Genomic DNA, 18,780 nt, shown 5'->3' on the forward strand with positions numbered 1-18,780 from the left:
ATCTTTATGGTCTGTGCCATACTGCAAAATGTGGCACTCTGGAAACAGCTACTGCAGCAGGCAAAACATTTTTGCAGGGCCTAAACATTCCAGACAGGTAAGCCATAGCAGTTGGACCAATAGCAGAAGGGCAGGGTGTAAAATCTATGGATAAACAAACTGCAACCATATGACAGTCAAGGTGGAAGTGGGCACAATATATTATTGCACTGGTGAACAGGTGGCATCTGGCCCATAGGTCTAGGCCATGAGAGAGATGACACAGTACAAAATCACGCATGTGCTATTATTATACCATGGCTATATAGGGTAGTGCAGTATGTGGTCATACAGTGCACTTCCTATTACACCCTGGCTATATAATGCAATGTACTGAATGGCCATACTGTGTATTAGGCATCACTATCATTTTACAGATTAGGGTTGGTAGAACATTACGATTACCATTTCACGGGTGGCTGGTGAAACACAATGAAATGCGGCTGTAATACTGTAACCTGGAGTAGGAACATTTGTTGTGAACATAGTAGCCATGTACTTTGAGATGTGGTGAGTCAGGAATCATATCTCCTGTGGTGGGGTTTTGTGTGCAGTAGCACTTCATTCTTCTGACTAGTACAATTTTGAAATCATTGCTACTTTCAAGTGGACATGTTAGAGCCTGTACACATGTGGGTGAAACATGTCAGTAAGTGTGCGTGTGGTACCCTCTGGAATTCACATACCTACAGCCATATTCTCCACCTTTATGTTCTTGGATATCCACTGCATTTAGTGCTATGTGCAACTACCCTTATTTGATTATTTTAACCATGGCTCAGGATATGACCCTGCAATCACATGCCATCTGTGGCATGTCCTTCTCATGGTTTCCTATCTTCCCATGTAGCACTTCCAAGCCACAGGCAGATGGCACAGTGCCTTACTAAAATCATGGCTCCCTACTTACATTTACACTGTGAGATCTGCCTGTCTGTCACAGATATTCAACAGAGAATTTTTTATATTGTTGAGGTTCGGAAGACTCAGTGGTGACTTTACTGAAATTTCTTTATTGCAAAATTTAATTCAGTTGGAAGTGGGGTTGAATGAAGTAATGCCAATGCTACAATAGCCTATTAGGACAGAGATTATGGTAATGAAACCATTTAATGCCATTGTAAATTGTTGCTGGTTCGCAATGTGCTGATCTGACATGTTTACTTTGCTATGCATATCATAGTGGCATTGATCTGTCACATTTAATTTCTATTGTTTTACATTTATGAAACATAATATATTTAATTACTTACCTCTTTTGTTTATTGGGAATGTCCAGTTGGGCTACAGTGTCCATTTTCAAAGGAAGGCCCTGGAGAGAAAAGATCTAAGAAATAGTAACTGTGCAATATAACAAAGTTCAGGCACACTCTAAAGAAAAGACAGCATACAACGAAAATCATTACACTGGAATAGACGGTAGCTATAATGCCATCTTGCAAAGATACCAAGTGCAATAAGCTCTAAGAAGTGACACTGGTCAATAAGCAGGGCAGTATCGATGTAGATATAGAGCATCACTAAGTAGTAGAGAATATTTAAAATACAGGAGCTAATTTAATGCAATATGCATTTTTTGTTATAGGTTGAGAGTCAAAGACTAGGCTATCTGCCCTTGTGGGTCATTTTAAGCGTAGTCAGATTCCTTTTTATGAGAATCAAACCCTAGACCTCATGTTTGTGATGTAAACATCTTAACCATTACACTAATCTCCCAGCCTGAAGGTAAGGTCCTTCAAGCCAAGAGTTGATATGTGAGCTGATAAAAAATGAATACTTTTCTCATGGAAGGAGTGCATTAAAGAGAATTCAGTAAGCAGAGCCATAACTAGAAATTTGGACACTCTGTGTCATTCCCCAATACAGTGTCCTCAACATTTCTACATTGAGGAACAGATACAGTTTATACCAAACACACATAAAGCACTGAAGCACTTCTGACTGCAAATGCAGTATCAGCATTCATTTCTGAATGCTGGTACTGAATGCCGAACAAACAGCATCTGCTAATTGTGCCCCCAGACACCTTATATCCAGGAAGGTTTCCCCTTACTCCAACCCTAGCAATAACTCTGTCAGTAAGACATAAAAAGCCAAATAGGAGGAAATGGTTTCATAAATGAGAGGAGGGAATCGTAAGTAATTGGGTATTTCTATCCTGGAGATTCAGAACAGTAGCAAAATATAATGTTTTTAAATGGAGATTGAGGATGATTTTAAAGCAAGGAGGTTGTCTATCTGTTGCTGAAGGGAATGTTGTTCCATAGTTTAACTATGCTTAAGTGAATTCCTGATTAGCTACAATTAAGTGATTTCCCGATATTTTTAAATATACCATAGCACTACAGGAGCAATTGCATGAAGTCCCGAACATTACTTCCCCATCAGGAAATGTTTTGGTCTTCCCATTTCACATACAAAATTAGTTTTAAAGTTTGCAGATTCCTTGCACTAATATCACTAAGGAAAAACAAGGAAGTTTAACCTTAGTGATGTAGGCATAGGCAAAGTGACTGTACTGTCAATAGAATTTAATGGACACACCACAGAGTATTGCTCGAACATACCTCATTGAAGTCTATGGGCGTAAATCATGTTACCTTATGGTAATGTCGCAACTAGAAAAGCTAAATTTTTTTGGACCATGGTTTAATAAAAAGGCTACAAAGCTTTTTATTAAAATATGTCCCAAAAAAGTAAGGAAGTGTAAGCTGGAAAATACATCGCCACACTTGACTCAATGAATGCAGCAATGTATATAGAAACATTGGCAAAAGGATTACATATATGAGTTTTTGTATTTTTTTGTTTCTATTAGATGTTGATCCTTTGACTGAAGATTAATTTATGATAAATTTCCATCCTTCAGATGGGATGTTAAATGAAGTGCCATCTACTTGATTTTGTTATAATTTGGATGAATGAAAAAGATTCCGCAACATCTATAAAAAGAGAAGTGCAATTTCCCTAATGCCCTGGCAAAATGTCCTATGGCAGTATAAATACTGGCTTCCTATTGAAATGTTGGCACTTGAAATTCCGAGTGCGGAAAAGCCAAAAAAAAAAAAATGAAAACACTTGAGAAGATTTAATTTCATAAATCACTCTTCTCCTTAAACCTTTTTTTTATGGGAGGGGGGGATGGCCCTCTGCACCCATCCATGTGGTGATCAACACCCCACATCACCTGAAATTATATATACCAACTCCGAGACTGTCATATCTCAGACAAAAAGAAATATTCCAAGAAATGGCATCTCAGACTTAATATATATACATATATATATATATATATATATATATATATATATATATATATATATATATATATATATATATATATACACGTCCATTCTTTTTGACATTCAGTCTCCTTCTTTTAGGACTCATTCCAGCAGGTCCCAAAATTTAAATGGGTATCTTAAATACTACCTCAGGGTCTCACCCCTGAAAAAAAATGACTCTTGCCTAGTAGGGCCTAACCTGGACAACAACGGATAAGTAAATAAAATAAAAATGAATAAAGATGGTTTTGGTTTTGTAACATTTTATTATGTTACTTTTGAATGAGGTGATGGTGTAGTATTTTTATCTTCCATTATGAGTTTCATATATGATATCTAGTGTTGACTTCCAGGCAGTTATGGTTATGCAGGTGGATTCAGTAATGAGTTCAGTTTGGGAAGTTGGACACAAATGTACATATTTTATTATAACATTATTCACACTTGTTTATCAATGTAGTTTGAATATTTATGAGAATGATGCATGAGGCAGGTTGTGAAATAAGAGGGATGATGCAGTTATTTTCCTGTTGTTGCCAAAGAGATGGGGATTTATAAAGTAGCAAAATAAAATTCCCCTGCACGTAGGAAGTTGCACAGCAAATACCAGAAGCATAAAAATAAAAGTTAGCCAGCAACAAATGAGCTGTGAGAAATAATAAAGTTTATTCAAACTTCATAAAGACTTAATTAAACAGACCGGTTTCAGCCTGAGTTTAACCTGGCCTTATTCAGTGTAAAGAGAAAAATATAATTATAAAAGTAGAAAATCTTATATACTGAAAAGCAAATGAAACAAGAAATTTGATAGGCTGACATAAAACATCACAAAACATGCCTCATAAATATTCATTAATCCCTGGATTAAACAGAGCACCCAGTTTGGTAATCCATTTTTTTTCTTTAGTATTAGGTTTGTGGTGCCAACCAGATTTGTGGGTTCGGTACCCAATGAGTTTATCAATAATAATGAAATGAAATTTAGCTGTCTGGTGCTTGAGTGTATGTTTATATAATGCATTAGTTGTTCTTTTGCATTTGATGTCACTCAAGTGCTCTGACATACGTAACCTAAATGGTCGAGAGGTCTGACCAATGTAAAATGATTGGCAGCTACAACTAGCCATATAAATGGCCCAGTCAGTGTTGCAGTTGGCAAAAAATTTTATATCATACATTGTGCTACTATTTTTGCTGCTAAATTCTTTGGATTTCAAAATATATTTGCAATTAGTACAGTGGCCGCAGGGAAAACAACCAATAAGTTTGTCCCCAATAATAGTAGTTTGATATAAATGAGGTAACACAGAGTCAGAATGGTGTTTGTAGTGGCTGAAATGAGCTGCTAAGTATTTTCCTTTTCGAAAAGAAAATGAACCGACATTGGGAATCCTGGTATTGATTGTAGCATCCGCCTTCAATATGTTCCAATTATCTTTAATAATATCCATAAACCTATTGGTATTCCTACCAAATGTTGTAGTGAAACATAGTGTATTTTTGGACAATGGTTTATTCTTGTATGTCAATAGATCCTGTCTGTTGAGACCCGATGCATGGTTTTGGGCCATAGTAACATATCCTGGACAGTAGCCCCTATTGATAAATCTGTTATATAAATCCTGAGAATGACGTTTGTAACTGTGATCATCTGAGCAATTGCGTCTAATTCTAATGAATTGTGATTTCGGAATGTTTCTGGCAATGTGTTTTGGATGATAGCTGGAGGCATGGAGTAAGGTATTATATTCTGGGAACTTCCTATATACCTCAGTGTTCAAGGTATTGTCCTTATTCCCGGTAACCAAAACATCCAGGAATGTGATGGAATCACAGTCACAAGTGATGGTAAATTGTTTTCCCCATTTATTATCATTTAGATATTCCATGAATTCATTGAGAGACTCAATATCAGATCTCCACACCATCCAGCAATCATCCAAATACCTCCGCCAGATGTCAATTTCAGGCAAAAACAAATTATGAGTGTCATCATAGATCAAGATCTCCTCAATATATGCCATGAATAGATCAGCATAGATGGGGGCAAAGGATGCCCCCATCGCAGTGCCTTTGATCTGTAGATAACATTCCTTGTCATAATAGAATACATTTTTCATCAGCACATGCTCGGTAAGGTTAATCAAAAAAGTATTGAAACCAGGTTGATAGATATTTGATTTATAAAGCCAATATTCAATGGCATCAAGACCAGCCCAATGGGGAATATTAGTGTATAATGAACTTACATCTAGTGTACATAACCACCAACTTTCCTCAATTTGCATATCATTAACAATGCTTAAAAATTGGGTGGTATCTTGAATCCTGGATCTAACCCAGGAAAGCAAAGGTTTGAAATACCTAGTCAAAAATTCAGAAAGGGGCTCAGTCAATGATCCAATACCTGATACAATGGGTCTGCCTGGTGGATGTAAAAGGTCTTTATGTATCTTTGGTAGAAAATAAATATACTGTCTGACAGGATCAGCAAAAGTAAAATGGCTAAGGGTTTTAGATGTTATAATACCATTGTCAACCGCAGAGTTCAAGAAACTATCAATTTGTTGTTTAAACATAAAGGTGGGGTCAAGTGGCATTTTGGTGTAGTATCTAGCATCACCCAATTGCTTGTGTGCCTCGATATCATAATCGGTCCAATCCATTACAACCACTGCCCCACCTTTGTCAGCATTAAGAACAACAAGTTCCTTGTTCTGCACAAGTTTATTTAAACAAGATAAATCAGTGTCAGACATGTTATTTGGCATAGGTGGACAGGTATTGAACACAAAATGTAAGTCACTAAGTACACTACGTAAAAACAGATTTACAGAGGGATGCATAGGAGTTGTGAAAGAGGAGGCATGATATTTGAAGTCATCCATACTCTGTTGTTCCGCCCCCTTATCCTGAAAGAACAAGTTAAGGTTAATAAGTCTGCAAAATGTGAATAAATCTTGTGCAAATGTGTCTTCATGCACACAAAAGCCAGGTATAAAAGATAAACCTTTATTAAGCAGAGATGTTTGTTCTGATGTTAATACAGTGCTAGAAATGTTACAGACATTATTTACAGCAATAGAATTTACTTGTTCGTTAATACTTCCATGAGATTCTGTAGACTTGTAACCCTTTTTGTGCTTCCTGCCCCCCCTCCCTCGGTGTTGTCTAAAGGGGATGTATAATTCTTACGTTCAGGAGTAGGGGACTCCATGATGTGCTGTGTTTCCGTGTCCGTGCCTGATGAGGTGTCATAGTCAGTAGTGTCAGTGTGATTAACACGTCCTTTCAAAATAGAATGTGGATGTTTCCTTTTAGAATTAGGTGTATTTCTATTATGCATTTCTTGAAATCTGACATGTCTCGTGTATTTAAAGGGTTGTCCCCTCTCGTAACCTGATTAATCACGAGAAAATGTTTTCAGTTTCCTTTCCTTAAGCTGAGCATCAAAATTTAACAAATCTGAACTAAGTTTAGATAATGATGCAGAAAAAAATGTATCATTCTGATACTGATTACAATCATCTATAAGTTGTAACACCTTGGTGGTTTCTTTATCTATGACCCTAGTATAACACTTCGATAAAGATTCAACAAACTTCATTGAGTATTCTTGTTGGATAGATAACCATTCTGTAGTTAAAATATCATCAGGATCTGCTACTAAAGGTTGAATTTTTACTGTCAAACCCCTTGGGCTCATACCTTTGACCAAATAGGCTTTAAATAATTTGAGGAGCCAAACAAAAGACCTAAGTGCTTTCATATTTTTGTTTAAATCACTAAATAGTTTCTCACATCGTTGTTCCGGCTTCATGGAACTAGTATTCCCTGTGCCATTTGGGGCATCACCAATTCCAAAAGGTGCAAGATCATCCTTGTCGGATGATAAATCCCAAAATATTTTATTTAAATCCATGATTGATATAGAATCAATCAATCACAATATAGAGAACAACCACGAAACATTTGCTTTTCAGTATATAAGACTTTCTACTTTTATAATTGTGTTTTTCTCTTTACACTGAAGAAGGCCAGGTTAAACCCAGGCCAAAACCGGTCTGTTTAATTAAGTCTTTATGAAGTTTGAATAAACTTTATTATTTCTCACAGCTCACTTGTTGCTGGCTAACTTTTATTTTTATGCTTCTGGTATTTGCCGTGCAACTTCCTACATGCAGGGGAATTTTATTTTTTCGCTTCCTGCTGGGGATCCATGGTGTGCTGTGAGGACATGTTCATTTTCACTTAGATGGTTGGCTTGCATAGTCCTTGAATTTGGACATTTCTTTTCTTTATTTTTTGTTTGTTTTTATATTACAAATAACTTAATGTGGATTATACCATACTGAGGTTTGAGCTATCCTCGGTGAGTCGTTTTTTCCTAACTATGCGAATGTGGAATTATTTTTGTTGCATGGTGTGTTGATTTGGGTGCCTGACGACATTCATTGCTTGATGAAGATACTTGTCAACTGGCCTATTGTGGAACTATTTTCATTTGTGTGGTGCGGTGTTTCTTCTGGCGGCCTACTACACTCGTTGCTCTATGAATATTTACCATGGTTTAGAGTTATTTACTGGCCTATTTGATTGGATTACCATCGAAGATTGTGACAGTTTACTCTAACCAACCTCTGGGGGACATTTTATTTTTTGTCTGGTAATGTACTTTTGACTATTCAATCGTCGCAAGTATCATGATATACAGGAATGGGTAGTGTGTTTTATTGAGTCATTTAACATCAGACTTTGAACTGGGAATTTGATTAGTGTGCCTGGACTTGCATTGCTGTATTTTTTGGTGTTGAATTCCAAAATACCATTACAATCTCCATTGGATAATATTGTCTATGTTCTTTGAGTGGGGACACTATTTCTTGGACATTATTTAACATCATTCAGACTCCTTATTACAGATAAACTTTTGCATATATTTTTTGAAACTATATTGGAAACTATGGACATATGTGTTTGAATTATATGAATGCTTAATACCAGTTGGCTACATGCTTTGTTTGCATAACATATTTTGAATTGGGATACGAACGAGGTTATCAGGACTGTATGTGATCAATGTTTTAGTGTGTAATTCAGTTTTATTGGTATGATCTTTTGCGATCACAATTCTTTTCATTCATGACAGTGGATGTTAGCTAAGAATAACCTTTGAACATCTAACTATAGGCATTACTGTCTACTTTATAGACAATGCTATATATGATTTATTCATCTAAGTATTTTGAACTTTTATTGGAATAATAAGAACATTTGCATATGCTCATTAGTTCTTTCATATATGCTCATATTTTGTATTTCCAGACCATTTAGTAAAAAAATGCCTTTTAGGATAATTTCGTCTCTCGAAATCTGTTGCCAATTCTTTTTCTTCTTGGTCACAGGAATGTTCTAGGATTTGTGCACTAATTATACTTTTGTTATACTGTTTTGATGTTTATTAATAACATATGCTGATACCATCTATTAATCCCTATAAATGGTTTGGTTATATTGTATCTTGAAATCAACAACAGCATTTTTGATTTAGGCGTTATATATGTGCTTTCTTGGATGGTTTAATGGATATTACCTGTTGACTCTTCATGGGCTGTTAGATATCATTTCAGGGTCTAATAACTATATTTCATGCCAACTATTTTTTATACTTATATTTTCATTTTCTATTTTTTCTCTTTGACCTCTTGGATTACATACCACTGTTCTAATTATATTCGTGTATTTTGTTAATAGTCACGTTTGGAGTGCCTAACATTGAACCTTCACCTGATTGGTCTGATATTTAATAAGAGTTTTGTATCGGATAATAACAGTATATTTTTACCTAACCGGGTACTTTATACCATTATTGTCCTGTATTGGACGTGGCTATTGTTTGAACAATACTGAAATATTGCCATTATTGTCCAATTGTTGATTCATTTAATCTTCAATACAGGGCGCGGTTGTTCTCTATATTGTGATTGATTGATTCTATATCAATCATGTATTTAAATAAAATATTTTGGGATTTATCATCCGACAAGGATGATCTTGCACCTTTTGGAATTGGTGATGCCCCAAATGGCACAGGGAATACTAGTTCCATGAAGCCGGAACAACGATGTGAGAAACTATTTAGGGATTTAAACAAAAATATGAAAGCACTTAGGTCTTTTGTTTGGCACCTCAAATTATTTAAAGCCTATTTGGTCAAAGGTATGAGCCCAAGGGGTTTGACAGTAAATATTCAACCTTTAGTAGCAGATCCTGATGATATTTTGGTTATCTATCCAACAAGAATATTCAATGAAGTTTGTTGAATCTTTATCGAAGTATTATACTAGGGTCATAGATAAAGAAACCACCAAGGTGTTACAACTTATAGATGATTGTAATCAGTATCAGAATGATACATTTTTTTCTGCATCATTTTCTAAACTTAGTTCAGATTTGTTAAATTTTGATGCTCAGCTTAAGGAAAGGAAACTCAAAGCATTTTCTTGTGATCAATCAGATTACGAGAGGGGACAACCCTTTAAATACACGAGACATGTCAGATTTCAAGATATGCATAATAGAAATACACCTAATTCTAAAAGGAAATGTGCGCGTTCTATTTTGAAAGGACGTGTTAATCACACTGACACTACTGACTATGACACCTCATCAGGCACGGACATGGAAACACAGCACATCATGGAGTCCCCTACTCCTGAACGTAAGAATTATACATCCCCTTTAGACAACACCAAGGGAGGAGGAGGGGGGGCAGGAAGCACAAAAAGGGTTACAAGTCTACAGAACCTCATGGAAGTATTAACGAACAAGTAAATTCTATTGCTGTAAATAATGTCTGTAACATTTCTAGCACTGTATTAACATCAGAACAAACATCTCTGCTCAATAAAGGTTTATCTTTTATACCTGGCTTTTTTGTGCCTGAAGACACATTTGCACAAGATTTATTCACATTTTGCAGACTTATTAACCTTAAATTGTTCTTTCAGGATAAGGGGGCAGAACAACAGAGTATGGATGACTTTAAATATCATGCCTCCTCTTTCACACCTCCTATGCATCCCTCTGTAAATCTGTTTTTACGTAGTGCACTTAGTGACTTACATTTTGTGTTCAATACCTGTCCACCTATGCCAAATAACATGTCTGACACTGATTTATCTTGTTTAAATGAACTTGTGCAGAACAAGGAACTTGTTGTTCTTAATGCTGACAAAGGTGGGGCAGTGGTTGTAATAGATTGGACCGATTATGATATCGAGGCACACAAGCAATTGGGTGATGCTAGATACTACACCAAAATGCCACTTGACCCCACCTTTATGTTTAAACAACAAATTGATAGTTTCTTGAACTCTGCGGTTGACAATGGTATTATAACATCTAAAACCCTTAGCCATTTTACTATTGCTGATCCTGTCAGACAGTATATTTATTTTTCTACAAAGATATATAAATAACTTACATCCATCCACACAGGCAGACCCATTGTATCAGGTATTGATTATTGACTGAGCCCCTTTCTGAATTTTTGACTAGGTATTTCAAACCTTTGCTTTCCTGGGTTAGATCCAGGATTCAGGATACCACCCAATTTTTAAGCATTGTTAATGATATGCAAATTGAGGAAAGTTGGTGATTATGTACACTAGATGTAAGTTCATTATATACTAATATTCCCCATTGGGCTGGTCTTGATGCCATTGAATATTGGCTTTATAAATCAAATATCTATCAACCTGGTTTCAATACTTTTTTGATTAACCTTACCGAGCATGTGCTGTGAAAATGTATTCTATTATGACAAGGAATGTTATCTACAGATCAGGGGCATCCTTTGCCCCCATCTATGCTGATCTATTCATGGCATATAATGAGGAGATCTTAATCTATGATGACACTCATAATTAGTTTTTTCCTGAAATTGACATCTGGCAGAGGTATTTGGATGATTGCTGGATGGTGTGGAGATCTGTTATTGAGTATCTCAATGAATTCATGGAATATCTAAATGATAATAAATGGGGAATACAATTTACCATCACTTGTGACCGTGATTCCATCACATTCCTGGATGTTTTGGTTACCAGGAATAATGACAATACCTTGAACACTGAGGTATATAGGAAGTTCCCAGAATATAATACCTTACTCCACGCCTCCAGCTATCATCCAAAACACATTGCCAGAAACATTCCAAAATCACAATTCATTAGAATTAGACGCAATTGCTCGGATGATCACAGTTACAAACATCATTCTCAGGATTTATATAACAGATTTATCAATGGGGCTACTGTCCAGGATATGTTACTATGGCCGAAAACCATGCATCGGGTCTCAACAGACAGGATCTATTGACATACAAGAATAAACCATTGTCCAAAAATACACTACGTTTCACTACAACATTTGGTAGGAATACCAATAGGTTTATGGATATTATCAAAGATAATTGGAACATATTGAAGGCGGATGCTACAATCAATACCATGATTCCCAATGTCTGTTCATTTTCTTTTCGAAAAGGAAAAAACTTAGCAGCTCATTTCAACCACTACAAACACAATTCTGACTCTATGTTACCTCATTTATATCAAACTATTATTATGGGGGACAAACTTATTGGTTGTTTTCCCTGTGGCCACTGTACTAATTGCAAATATATTTTGAAATCCAAAGAATTCAGCAGCAAAAATAGTAGCACAGTGTATGATATAAAATTGTTTGCCAACTGCAACACCGACTGGGCTATTTATATGGCTAGTTGTAGCTGCCAATCATTTTACATTGGTCAGACCTCTCGATCATTTAGGTTACGTATGTCAGAGCACTTGAGTGACATCAAATGCAAAAGAACAACTAATGCATTATATAAACATACACTCAAACACCAGACAGCTAAATTTCATTTCATTATTATTAATAAACTCATTTGGGACAGAACCCATAAATCTGGTTGGCACCACAAACTTAATACTAAAGAAAAGAAATGGATTACCATACTGGGTGCTCTGTTTAATCCAGGGCTTAATGAATATTTATGAGGCATGTTTTGTGATGTTTTATGTCAGCCTATCAAATTTCTTGTTTCATTTGCTTTTCAGTATGTAAGACTTTCTACTTTTATAATTGTGTTTTTCTCTTTACACTGAAGAAGGCCAGGTTAAACCCAGGCCGAAACCAGTCTGTTTAATTAAGTCTTTATGAAGTTTGAATAAACTTTATTATTTCTCACAGCTCACTTGTTGCTGGCTAACTTTTATTTTTATGATTTATAAAGTAGCCCTAATTTGTGGAGTTCTTTTTGGTCAGTAGACTGATTTGTTGGTCAAATTTAAGTTTCTCATCTGTGATATCACCCAGTAACTTGGTGCAGATGATTTGTTCTATTCAGGTGATGATAGAAAAGGCTATATTTATTGCATTGCTACTTGGTGGGAGGTTAATGTACTTCATTTTCATATTTTGGAATTCAGTAGTAGTCAGATTTGCTCTAACCAGATGTCAAAAAAGGAAATGTCTTGAGTGATCATTTGTACTTGGGATAGATTGGGACTTGGCAAACAAGGGTTACTCGATTATTGTTGCATGGCTGCCTTGTGCATGTCATTTCTGAATATGTTAAATAACAGAAGTGCTAAATTTGATGCCTACAGAATTTGTTTTTGTAATGGTAGGTGAGTGAGTATAGAAATCCGACTATTTAACATATTATGTTGGACTTTTGAAGTAACTAAAAAAACATTCAGTGATACTATTGCTTATCCTTAGTTAGGAGAGCTTGTTGAGGGAGAAAGAGAGATTTATGATATAAAAAACATCTTTGGGAGGTGCAGAAATAGGGTAGAGAAAGGGTTGCCAATATTTCTGCTTGGCTGACTGTGTCTAGAAAATGTAGTAGGACAGCCTCGGTATTGTAAAAGAGCTGGAAGCTGTGTTGTGAGGAATAAGTGTATGTCTAGAAGAAAGTTTGGGATTTGAAGCTGGAAACATATTTCTAGTACTTCAGAGGTTGGACGGAGTAGCCTGAAAGTTCAGTGGAGGTACATCCATTATGTATTTTTGGACCATATTATTCTTGTAAGAATCTGTTGATTAATAAAGAAGCTTTGTAGTAGTTTTATTTTCTGCAAGTGTTTCTTTACTGTAGTAAATGGGTCGGGTTTAAATTCAACATTATTTGCTGCAGTTTGAGGTGAGAGTGGTATGTCTGCATTCTGCTAGCAGATGTGAGAGGTAGTAGCTATAATGTACTCATTGAACCTGCAAGCTATGGTGCTATTAGTTTCATTGAGATGAGGGCCAGGGTTGGGCCTGACACCTTGCTTTAGGAGAGTGTTTATCTCCATTTGGGATTATTGAAGTGCTGTATAAAAGTTCCTTTGGTCTAAAGGAGTCTGTTTTTAGTGAGATTTCTTAGGTGTCACTAGTTTTGATTATTATTTTTAAGTTTTGTCTTTATGCCCCTTAATCCAAACATTATCTCTAGTTGTCATAAGTTGTTTGTGTGTGTGTGTGTGTGTGTGTGTGTGTGTGTGTGTGTGTGTGTGTGTGTGTGTGTGTGTGTGTGTGTGTGTGTGTGTGTTATCCAGAATTGTTTGTGTGAGTGTGTGTGCATGTGTGCGTGTGTGTGTGTCAGCAGTGCTTTACCCCTTTGCACAGCCAAATTGCAACACTTACAGTTACACAAATGTTTCTTTTTTCCTTTTTAAAAAAATAGACATATCCTGTTCACAGTTTAAATATTTTAAACATTTAAACATTTTAAACATATGAGGAAAAATATGTTTATGCAACATGTTACATGTATGTTATATACTAAAACTTAATTTAGAACATTTTAGAACATTTTCTAAATGCTATTATGTTTATGTTTGTATTTCTTTTTTATTTTATTTTTACATTATTAAAATACGTGCTTTGCTTTTTTTAACATACAGACGTGAAGCAATTCTATGACATTAATGGTTTTGTATAAATAATTAATTATCAGTGATTTGTGATGTAACCTGTTATGCAACAGGAAGTGATTTTAAAGCACAGGAGATTAAATAACTTCTAGTTCTGAAAAAGCTCTTTACATTGTTGCAATGAAAATGCTAAACACATGCTATGTGATACAAGCCTGGATCAGCACTTTTCTTTTTACTACATTGGTTTAGTATATCTTTCTGAAATTGTAAAGTTAGTCTAATGTAATGTAATTAAATGTAAAATAAAAATAAAATAAAAATACATATATGCATACATACATACATACATACACACCCACACACAAATAAATGCAACATTTAGTAGCAAGGCTGCAATTAACAAGATGGGGGAGGGTTACTACTGCTATGTTAATACCCTACATTTTGCAACTGACAAAACTTGATACTTTAAATACTCATTAACTAAAGTGTTGCTCTCTGTAATTCTGTTTATAAATGAAAGTATTTTTGGAGCTTTTCTCCCCAGGCCTCCACTGAAAATGGACTCAATATCCAGTTGGACCAGGCCGGTCAACAAATGTAAAATAAAAAAATTAAAAAAAAATTAAGAAAATAAATAAATAATAAAAAAAATAAAACAAAATAAAAATAAAAAATAAAATAAATAATGCATTTTATAATTGGTTGCCCATTTTTCACGTTATGAGTAGTTGAAATACTATGAGCAATCATACACAAATAATTACCACTGTACTGTGCACCTGTACCAAAAGGACAGCAAATATTTGCATTTCTATTCATTTTGTTAGTGTCTTCCAAGATTGCATGTTATTGTGATTTTCTGAATATGTGGGAAGATACAATTAAAAAAGTACAAAAAAAGGAAGGTACAGTGACAGTTATCAAGTTCATCAAAAATATGCTGCATTGTGACATTCACTATTGTACTTCGTTACTCTGGCAATCACTTCAATTATGCCTATATTTTGGCATGTGTGCGATAGCATAGAAAACATAGTAATTCATTTTTCTTACTTTTCAGATACACTACATAGTCTGAATTATTAACTACTTTTGCTAACAGCATCTGATGGCATCTTGTGTTACTGTGTACTGAAATTGTATATGCTATGAAATTATTTGAATCTTTGGTGATTACTACTTATGTTAATAGATGACCAGTGAAGATGACTCTGCTACAAACATTGTCTGCAAGTATATGGAAACGTTATAACTTACTAGTTTGCCTGTTTCATTTAATATACATTGAGATCCTCCTGTACGTTACAGCTCATGGACATGTATATAAGCTCCATACACATCCCATTCTTAGGCACAGCAATCAGTGATGCAGCCTGAGAAATTTATGGAGTGAAATCATTATCCATTAAACTCCACAAGGTGGAATTGTCATCCAATGATGTATCATTCTTCAATATATCTCAAGACAGAAAACACCAGACCAAGGGAAATCTTGTTTCATATATGTTGACTCAGTCGAACATTCTATAAAATGGTAAGGCAGCATGTGGGATAGCAACAAGCAGCCAACATAGTTTTGGAATAATTTGACTCCTATGTCTATGCTCTTGCCATATTTCATCCATAGGCTCCAGAATTTCAGCAGAATCTGTGCAGCTCATGAACATGATGCTTATCTTCGGTGTTATTTGCTTTTTGCCTTGCTTTTTCATGCTATTGAATACATCAAACACCAACAATCGAATCAGGAATGCAAATGCCAGTTGATTTACATTTTCTTCTCATTTTCACTAGCATATTATTATCTTCTCTGTTCTCCTGCATGTTTTCTGAGGACTGCATTCCTTGCAGCAGTGCTGTATGTGCTATCCCCATTCATTTGAAACCTGTTTAGTATGAGGGTTTGCTGGACTTGTTTTGATGAACAGCAAACTGCTTCTGTCAGAAAGATGGACCTCAACAAAATCAATGTAATGGTGTATGACAGCCATAAATGCCTCGGTTTTTAATTTAAGTGTTTTTCTTTAATTAATGCTGATGTAATAGGACTTATGTTTACTGCCTGCAAAAATACACTCTAAGCTACCATGACCTCTGCAGCTGCAAAAGCCAGGCATAGATCTAGATTACATCCAAGGGCCAAATAAGATCTAGTCCGGATGGATTGGTTAGGCGGGAGCTCGTAGAAGCAGAAAGTAATAGGGTGGTTTATAAAGTTGGTGAGATTAGACTCAATCTGATTACTTGGAATGTGTTTGGAGTTTGTCTGTCATCCAATTAAGTCAAATAGAAATTAAAAATGCTTAAAGCAGACATAAGACGATTACAAGAAGTTAAGTTAAGCTAAATAGGAAAGAAGCCTTAATGATGGGGGTGATGGAGAAAATGGCAGGTGATTAGGCAGTATGACGAAAGGATCGAGTAGTCGAGTTGTAGAGTTTCCTTATGGACAAATGAGGGCTGAGGGTTAGGGGTAAAGAGCTGAAAGAAGATAAAGACTGCTGATGGGTGATAGTGGGTATGGATATTTTGGGGCATGACTGGAAAATAGGTGTTATCTATGGTCTGAATACAAAACCAAAACAGTACTTTATTGTTTTTTATGAGGACTGTCATAAGTTATTACCTATTTGTGAGAGAGAAATCATTGGTGCAGATTTTATTTTGGTAATGGATTGTAAAGATTCAATGTAAAAAAAAAATGACACATTAAAGCCTCTAAAGTGGTGGATGGTTGGTAGTGACTGGGTGGGCAGATATACAAAGATGGAAACATTCAGATAAAATGGCTTACACTTTCTATGGAAATGAAATGTTATAAGCCAGTGGAATAGATCGATTCTAAGCTTGAATAAATGTGCTGGGGTAAGAGGAGCTAGGTTTAATAGGTGAAAGAAGGCTTTCAGATCACACTTATCTGGTGGCAAAGTTAGCTTTTCCTATGCATGACTTATATAGAGGTAGATGGAAATGGAAGTCATGGTGTCGGGCAGCTGAAGATAGAAAACAATCAGGGATTTTAAGAGGTAGAGAGATTCTTTTATAGAATGATATGAATGAAGATTTTTTTTACCTATGCACAAATGGTACGATACAGTCAAATGTGCCTTCAAAGGACATTTTATGGGAACAGAAAGTTCTTGGGAAGGAAGGAGTTGGCTTGTATCAGAGAAAGGGGGTTAGAGCTGTGACAGTTGCAAAGACAGTTGTAAGTGATAAAGGACAGTAAAGATTTTGTATTGGATGATCTAAGAGAATGTAATGTTAGGTTATAGACTAAAATAAGGATAAGGGAGCTTGATAACTACTGTAGTAAAAAATATAAACCATAGGATTAGTGTTCCTGATTTTTTAATGCAGGTTAGAAAAACAGGGTAAGAAGTCAGCATAAAATTAACGGTGATAGTTTTATCTTGTCTGTTATAGGGAATCATGGAGAACAAGAATCAGATGGAGAAAGTATGAGATATTTTTTGGGAGTTTTATGAAGAATTGTATACATCTTGACTGAGTAAGAAAGGTACTGAAGAAAACCATGATGTTGGTTTCACTAGGAGAGGTATTAGACCGACATAATGTTAATCATGAGATTTAGGCAGAGAAATAGTTTTAGAGAAAGTTTTGGAGAACAGCTCCTCACATAAGGGGGATAACTCCCCAGAGAGGGATGGATACACTACAGAGATCTGCAAGATGTTTCAGAATCTGTTGGCACCTTATTTGGTTAGGGAATATAACAACTCTCCTACCAAAGCCTTGTTGGCACTGTTACCTAAAATGGAGCAGGAATTACATATACCAGGAAATTATAGACCTATACCATTGATAAACGTAGATGCTAATATTCTGGCAATGATTTTACCTAAACAGTTACAGACATCTGTCTAATATTCTAATGCAGTGCTAGAGCTGATTTATGAGGGGGAGACTAGTAGAGAGTAATTGGTGGGTGGTGAGAGGTTTGATAGTTAAAGCAGAAAAGAATGGCTAGGATAAAGCTGTTTTTATATTAAAAACTATTTTGATTCATCAGAGTGTTTTTTAAGGTGTTGAAAAAGTTAATGGTAAGGATAAACCTTTAAACTGGATAAAGGCTTTATATTCATGGATGTGTTTTAGTGATTAATAGACAGCTTATGAAGAAATTACCCAATTTTGGGCCACAAGACAGGAATGACCCCTTTCTCCAATTCTGTTTACTTTAGCTATGGAAACATTAGTCCAGCAGATTCAGGGGATGTTGCAGGGGGGTTAACTACTGGAACATAAGGTATTCTTTATATGTTTGCAGATGATTGTATGCTAACAACTATCAGGGATTTTAAGATGTAGGTACCTGTGGAATAGCTATTACTGTGTGTGGAGTAAAATTTACACTAAATTCATTAGATAGGATATTAGCTGTTTCCTTTGGGTCAGATAGTACAGTATTATTGTGGGCACCAAACATTGTTGGGTGTTAGTTATTGACTTCCTCACATAGTTAAAGAAGGATTTATAGTTCATTGTAGGATAGT

Source organism: Protopterus annectens, chromosome 4.part1 (assembly GCF_019279795.1).
Source record: "Protopterus annectens isolate FY-2018-M chromosome 4.part1, PAN1.0, whole genome shotgun sequence".
NCBI lineage: Eukaryota > Metazoa > Chordata > Ceratodontiformes > Protopteridae > Protopterus > Protopterus annectens.